Here is a 6291-nt window from a genome sequence, read left to right as displayed (position 1 = left end):
TCGGCAGTGCGCCTGCGCACGAGGAAGGCTCCCGGCGCCGCGCTGGGCTTCGCGTCCCTCCCCGAGAGCAGTGAGTGCGGGCGCAGCGCCCTCTGCGGGCGGGCGGTGTCTCCGCAGGACTGACTGTCCTCTGGAGCGGGCCCCAAGTTCACACGCCGGCCGTCCTTAAACAGGGCAGAAAATGCAAGTCCTGTATTTAGCACGATGCCGTTAAGATAATTATCATTGCTTTTTATTTAAAAACTATAAAACCATGTAATCCATTATATACTTAGTAAAATTGTTTTACTATTTATTAGTAATATTAATATATTGATTTATGTTAATATTCTATTAAAATAATAAAACTACCGTAATTAATATGTTAACATATGTTAATAATATATTCTTAATATATGATATGTAGTTAAATATCATATAGTAATTTATGATATGTAGTTAAATATTATATAGTAAAGTGTAATCATCTAATAAGTTATTTATTGATAAGTTACATAAGTATATAATAAATTATATGTTAGTACAAGTATTTAGCCAAACCATGTGTTCTCTCTCTCCCTGCCCAAGCCCCCAGCTGCATGCTTACTATTAGAGAAGAAATGGGGCCCCTGGAAATGGAGAGAAGCCGACAGTTACAATGACCTCTTGGCACTTGTGATGTATAATCATAAACCTATGACTGTGACTTTGTCATAGTTTCAGCAGGTGCTCAGGACCGTTTCTCCAGGGCCACCTCTTACTTGTCCCAAGCCTAGACTGGGCGTCTCGTCCTCGAGGACTCTGGTTTAAATAGAGCAGACATCGGGTAGAAGGCTCCGAGGGTTGAATGTGCCCTCTGTCCCAAGCCACCGCAACGGTGAACAGGTGTGCGTTGCACGCTGGATGTATGTGTCCCCCCAAAACCAGAAGTTGAACGCCTGGTGTCCGAGGTTACAGTCTTAGGAGAGGACGTTGGGATGATTAGGGCATGAGGGTGGAGCCCCGTGATGGTACTGAGTGCCCTTAAAGAAAGGACCCCAGGGGGCCTCCTGCGCCCCTTCCCTCTGGTGAGGACACATGAGAAGTGAGCTGCCTGCCACCAGCATGCCTGCGCCCCGATGTCTGACTCTCAGCACTGTGAGTTAAGCCACCACCCACACAGACTAAGACCACGTGCGAAACAGTTTTCCAGCCCAACTTTTTCGGTGCGATTCTTCCAGTCTTAGCCCACGATGGGAAAGATACGCAGTGCTGCCGGCTGCCTCCTTTCAAACCCAAGGCCCCTGTCCTCCTTGTGCTGGAAATACCGCTGCTAGTCATCAGCTCTCAGCCCTGCGCGATCGAAAATGACAGAAGTGTGTGGAGGGCTTCGTACCAAGCGTGAAAGTCAAAGGCATGACAACCATCGCGTGAAGATGCTAATCCTGTGAGGGAGACTCGGAAATGTGCTATTGTAAGGGTATTATCTGCGCAGTCCTATATCCCGGGAAGGTCATCTGTGACAAGTGACACGTATACTATCATCCCCGATGGGTCTAACAAACTAGATAACCAAACAGAGTTATAATTAATAAATCGATAAGGAAATAGAATCATAAAAAAATACTTGATTACTGCAAAGGAAGGCAGAACAGGAGGGAAACGGGGAAACGGGAGTGAATGGAAAATAAACAACAAAAATAATTTTTAAATAAATAAAAAAAGAAAGAAAATAAACAGGTGTTCGATAGACTCAAACTTAACCCTATTAAAAATCACATTAAATGTTTCGTTTTGTTCTTTTAATTTTGCGTATGGTGACTTTTGCCAAATCAAAGTTATTCGTTTTTACACAGACCAAAAAGGAAAAAGGAATGAGAGAGACGGGGAAGGGTAAGAATGTGAAGTAAGGCAGTAGCCCTGGAAATGTAAAGAAACAGCGCATCTAAACGTCTCTAACTCGGGCAGAAAAGGACAAGAACCGTATGATTTCCCTCATACGTGGGATATAAAACAGAAAACAATGAACAAACAAACAAAACAAACTCAGACGCAGACAACGGAATGGCAGGTACCAGAGGGGAAGGGAGTGGGGGCGGACAATGAGGGTAAAGGGGGTCACACACGTGGTGACGGAGGAGACGAGTCTTTGGGTGGCGAGCACTCGGGGCCACGGGCGGGTCTGCTTCTGGACCTCTGCCTCTTTCGTCCCGCCCTGGGACAAAAACCCACCTAAGCACTGTGGCTGTCTAGAAGTCTTGCTCTGTAATACAGTATGTCCTCAGACTGCACTGTGTGCTTCAAGGTCGCCCTACTATTCCTGCGTCTTTGAATTTTAACATAAGTCCCAGAAGCATCTCCTCAGTTTCTACAAATAAAGAAAAGGCTGTGGGGGTTCCCCTGGGGGTCACATCGCAGGTGTAGGTCCATCGGGGAGGGCGGGCACCTGACGCCCCTTCCGGCTCTGCAAACGTGGCTCATCCCGCCATTCACTCACCTCTTCTTTTGTTTTCCCTCGACCATGTTTTGAGTTTCGGTGAAGGGCAGTTGCATATTTTCACCCAGTGTATTCGTTCCTGGGCGTTCGATGTTTTTGACACTATTATAAACGGTGTCTTTTAAACACTGAAATAATTCCAAGAACTTTCTGTTTAGTCTATAGAAATGGGTAAGGGCATTGGACGCTTCACCAAAGATACGTGGATGGTAAATGAACACGTGAAAAGATGCTCAACATCACTTGTCATTAGGGAAAGGCAAAGTGGACCCACATGAGGTGCCGCCTCGTCCCTGTGACAGTAGCTAGAAGCCACTTCTAGGTCTTTACCCAAGAAAGAGGAAAGCTTGGTTCCCCACCACGGCGGTTTTATTCACGATCGCCCCCAAACCTGAGCCCAGCCCAAAGCAGAGCAGATGAATGAACAGTCGAATATCCATCCATACAATGGGATATGACTCTAAGCAAAAGAGACCCACATGAACACATCTCAAATTAATTACCCTCAGCGTAAGAAACCAGATCCAAACCAACAAATAAAGAGGCAGTGTGTGGCTTCATTTCTACAAAACGAGAAAATTCAAACAGGTCTAGAGTGACGGAAGCAGGTGGCAGGTGGTGGGAGGGCTACAGACCGGCCCGGGGAAACTGGGAGTGACCAGCAGGTCACCTTGATTGTGCCATTGGTTTTGTAATTATGGACAAATGTCAAAACTTGCCACATTGTACCCTTTAGTGTCATCTATTTTATGGACATTTTACCTCAAAAGCTGTTTAAAAAACAAAACAAAACAAAACAAAACACTATGTCCCCTCCTCCGGGTCTGCTCATAGAGATCCTCCGACTCAGCCTGGATGAGGGGCAGAAGCCCTGGGTCTCCGGCCGGATCCTGGGTGCCGCGGCCCTGGGTGGGTCCTGTCCCGTGTCTCCTGGCTGAGGGGCAGCGAGCGCCCACCGCTAAGTCCCTCGCAGACCAGAATCAGCACCGCCCTTCCCCGTACCCGGCTCTCCCCCTCTCCACAATGACCTCAATGTCCCCAATCCAAGACAGTCACCCCGGGGACAGTCCTTGGAGGCATCACGAGGGCAGTCTGTCCTGACAAGTCCAGCTTCAGCTCCCGCCTGTCTCAGGGGGATCTGTCAGGGACAAGGTCAAGGACAGAACTCTGGGTGGCCACTCAGACTGTCTTAGGCGGAAAAGGGAATTCCTTGGGTCCTGACCACAATGTCCGGGGCCTGGGTGAGGTGCACAGAGGCATCCTGGGGAGCCCTCACCCCCCCAGCCTCATTCTTCAGGTGGCTGTGTTAGCCCAACAGCTTATATTCCCCGCAGTTTTCTCCAGTCTGGGAAAAAAAGAATTTCTTTCCCCAATTTCAACAAAAGTCACAGGCCTGACAGCGCCAGGCCCGGCTGCACTATCTGTCCACCTACAAACTGAATGCTAGGGTCGGGGAGGTGGCCCGCGCTGGCTGCCTTGACCTGGGCACGTGATCTCTGCCAGGACTGAGCAGACCCCAGACCCTGTGAGCTGTCGGGGGCTGGACAGAATGCCCACAGAAGGGTCAGGATGTGGGGACAGGAGTGTGGCACTGGCCTGTGGCCCTGCACAGCCAGAGTGAAGTCACTCTGACTCCAGCCCGGCCCCAGCCAGGTGGTGCCGGAAGCCTGACCAGAGCCCCACTCATCCGCCAGTCCACCCCGACCCTGGCCACCCGGGACAGCTGGACCTGCTCCCAACGCTGCCTGGTGACACCTGGTTGAGCTGGAGCTTCGGGAGACGACGTTGCTTGTGCCAGGACAGAGAGCCATTCTCAGCAGGGAAGCCCCACGTGGCCATCTCTTGCCAGGCTACTGGCGTTAGCCGGCACTATCAGATGAGGACACTGAGGAGTGGACGCTGGCCCTGATCCTGAGGTGGCCCGCCTGTGAAGGTGAGGACGGAACGGCGTGCGCCACCCCTGCTAGTCAGAGTCCCCCAGGGTCCCACTGGCAGCACATGTCCCCTTCAGGAGTGACAAGAGTGAGGCTGCTTGAGGCCACCAGCATCCTGAATGTGAGGGGCTGGAGAGGCCCTTGCTGAGGGATCAGCGCTGAGCGGCCACAGAGGCCGGGTTCGGGCGGGACAGAGGGGACAGCGGCCTTCGTGCCTGACCCCTGAGGATGCGCGCTGGGGCCACACAGCTGCCCCCCTTCGCATTCCAGCGTCACCGACACCCAATGAGGAAGTTTGTACAGAAATGGTACAAACATCTTAAAACGCATGAGCTCTGTCTCTTCATTTTGAGAGTGCTCCCCTTTTCCTGTTTGCTTCATGGGGGAGCAGCAGGGATGGGGGATGGCAACCCAGATTGGCAGGGACCTTAATTCCTGGCTGTCCTCTGAGCCATCAGAACCCTGGAGTGGACAGGACAAGGGGTCCGAGACACTCCCACAGCTCCACGGGCTCCTGGGGACCCCTCAGCCCCAGGGCGACGGGGACAACTGTGCTGTTTTTTCCTGCACCGGGCACCAGCTGTGTCCCTGGGGTGGGAGCCATCAGTGCAGTCTCTGAACTGACCATTTACCGGCCCGGAGCAGCTGGGTGAGACAGCAGCTGTTCCGGTTGCCGGGGCAACGTAACACTGGCAGGGCCCCTGTGCCCATCTTCCCTGCCGCACCCTGGGGGCTTAGAGAATGACGGTCTCCATGGGGCGATGGTCTGGCCCCAGAATCTATGCCCCCATCTCCAAGTCCTTGGGCAGAGAAGAGACGGGGGCTGGCGTGGGCGGGGGGGGTGGGCCTGAGCCTCTGGGGACCTGTGAGGGCGGGGCGGGCCCTTCAGCTGGGCACTAGGTCTGGACCAGCGTCCGGGGCGAGGAGGCGGCAGAGGCAATTCGCCTCCAACCCCACCTGCCACTTGGGGGCCCCCACAGTGCACATCTGTGGGGACCAGGAGGCGGGTGGCCTGTCCTACTGTCCTTTTTCTTTCGAGCCCCAGGCCGTTTAAGCCTAAGTGGCAGCTGCTTGGAACCCCATGCGACCTCTGCCTTGCGGCCCCACCTTCCAGCCCCATGGCGCCCACCAACTCCGGACAAGACCAGCTGTGAGAACACTCGGCCTCTCACCCCAGTTTAAAGGACGCGGGCGCGGGGAGCTGAGCTGGGTCTGTGTGAGGGGGGCCACAGCCGGGCCACAGCGCGCCTGGCCGGGGTGGGCAAGGACGGGTGGCCTGGGCCTCAGGAGAGAGATCGAGGTGCTGCCCGGTACCCTCTGCGGGAGACAGACTTGAGGGAGAGGTTGAGGGCAGGAGGCAGGAGCTGAGTCCAGGGACAAAAGCGGGCTGTCCTGAGCCCATGGGGGCAGCCACACGCGCTGCTCAGGTGCCGCAGCACAGTACCCGATTCCTACCGCCACCAAGGACACCGCAGAGCCACTTTGCGCAGTCTCCAGAGGGCCCACGATGGCCGGCCTTCCCGTGGCCCAGATTTTGCCACGTTGCTAACAGCAGAGGGAGCTGAGCAGCGAGCTGGAAGGCCTTGGCTGCCTTTGGTCCTCAAGGTTACGAGGACAAGGACAGTCCCGGCCCAGCTCCCAGCAGCTGTGCCCAAGTCGGAACCCAGCTCCCACCAAATCACAAGAGTCGAGGTCCTGCGCTGATCCCCCTGGGCTGAGGGCGGGCAGCCTTGGTCCCACATCAGCCAGGGCCACACGTGGACAGGAGTCTTCCCAGGACCCAGAGTGAGGGGCTGTCAGAAAAGACACCTCTTGGTGAGTGACCCCGGCACCCCGGCTGCAGTGACTCCGACAGCTCTGCCATCACTGAGCAACCCACAGTCACAGTCCAGAACGTTCCAG

Source organism: Pteropus alecto, unplaced genomic scaffold (assembly GCF_000325575.1).
Source record: "Pteropus alecto unplaced genomic scaffold, ASM32557v1 scaffold30, whole genome shotgun sequence".
NCBI lineage: Eukaryota > Metazoa > Chordata > Mammalia > Chiroptera > Pteropodidae > Pteropus > Pteropus alecto.
The sequence above is the reverse complement of the archived record's forward strand: the minus strand, read 5'-3'. Positions refer to the sequence as shown.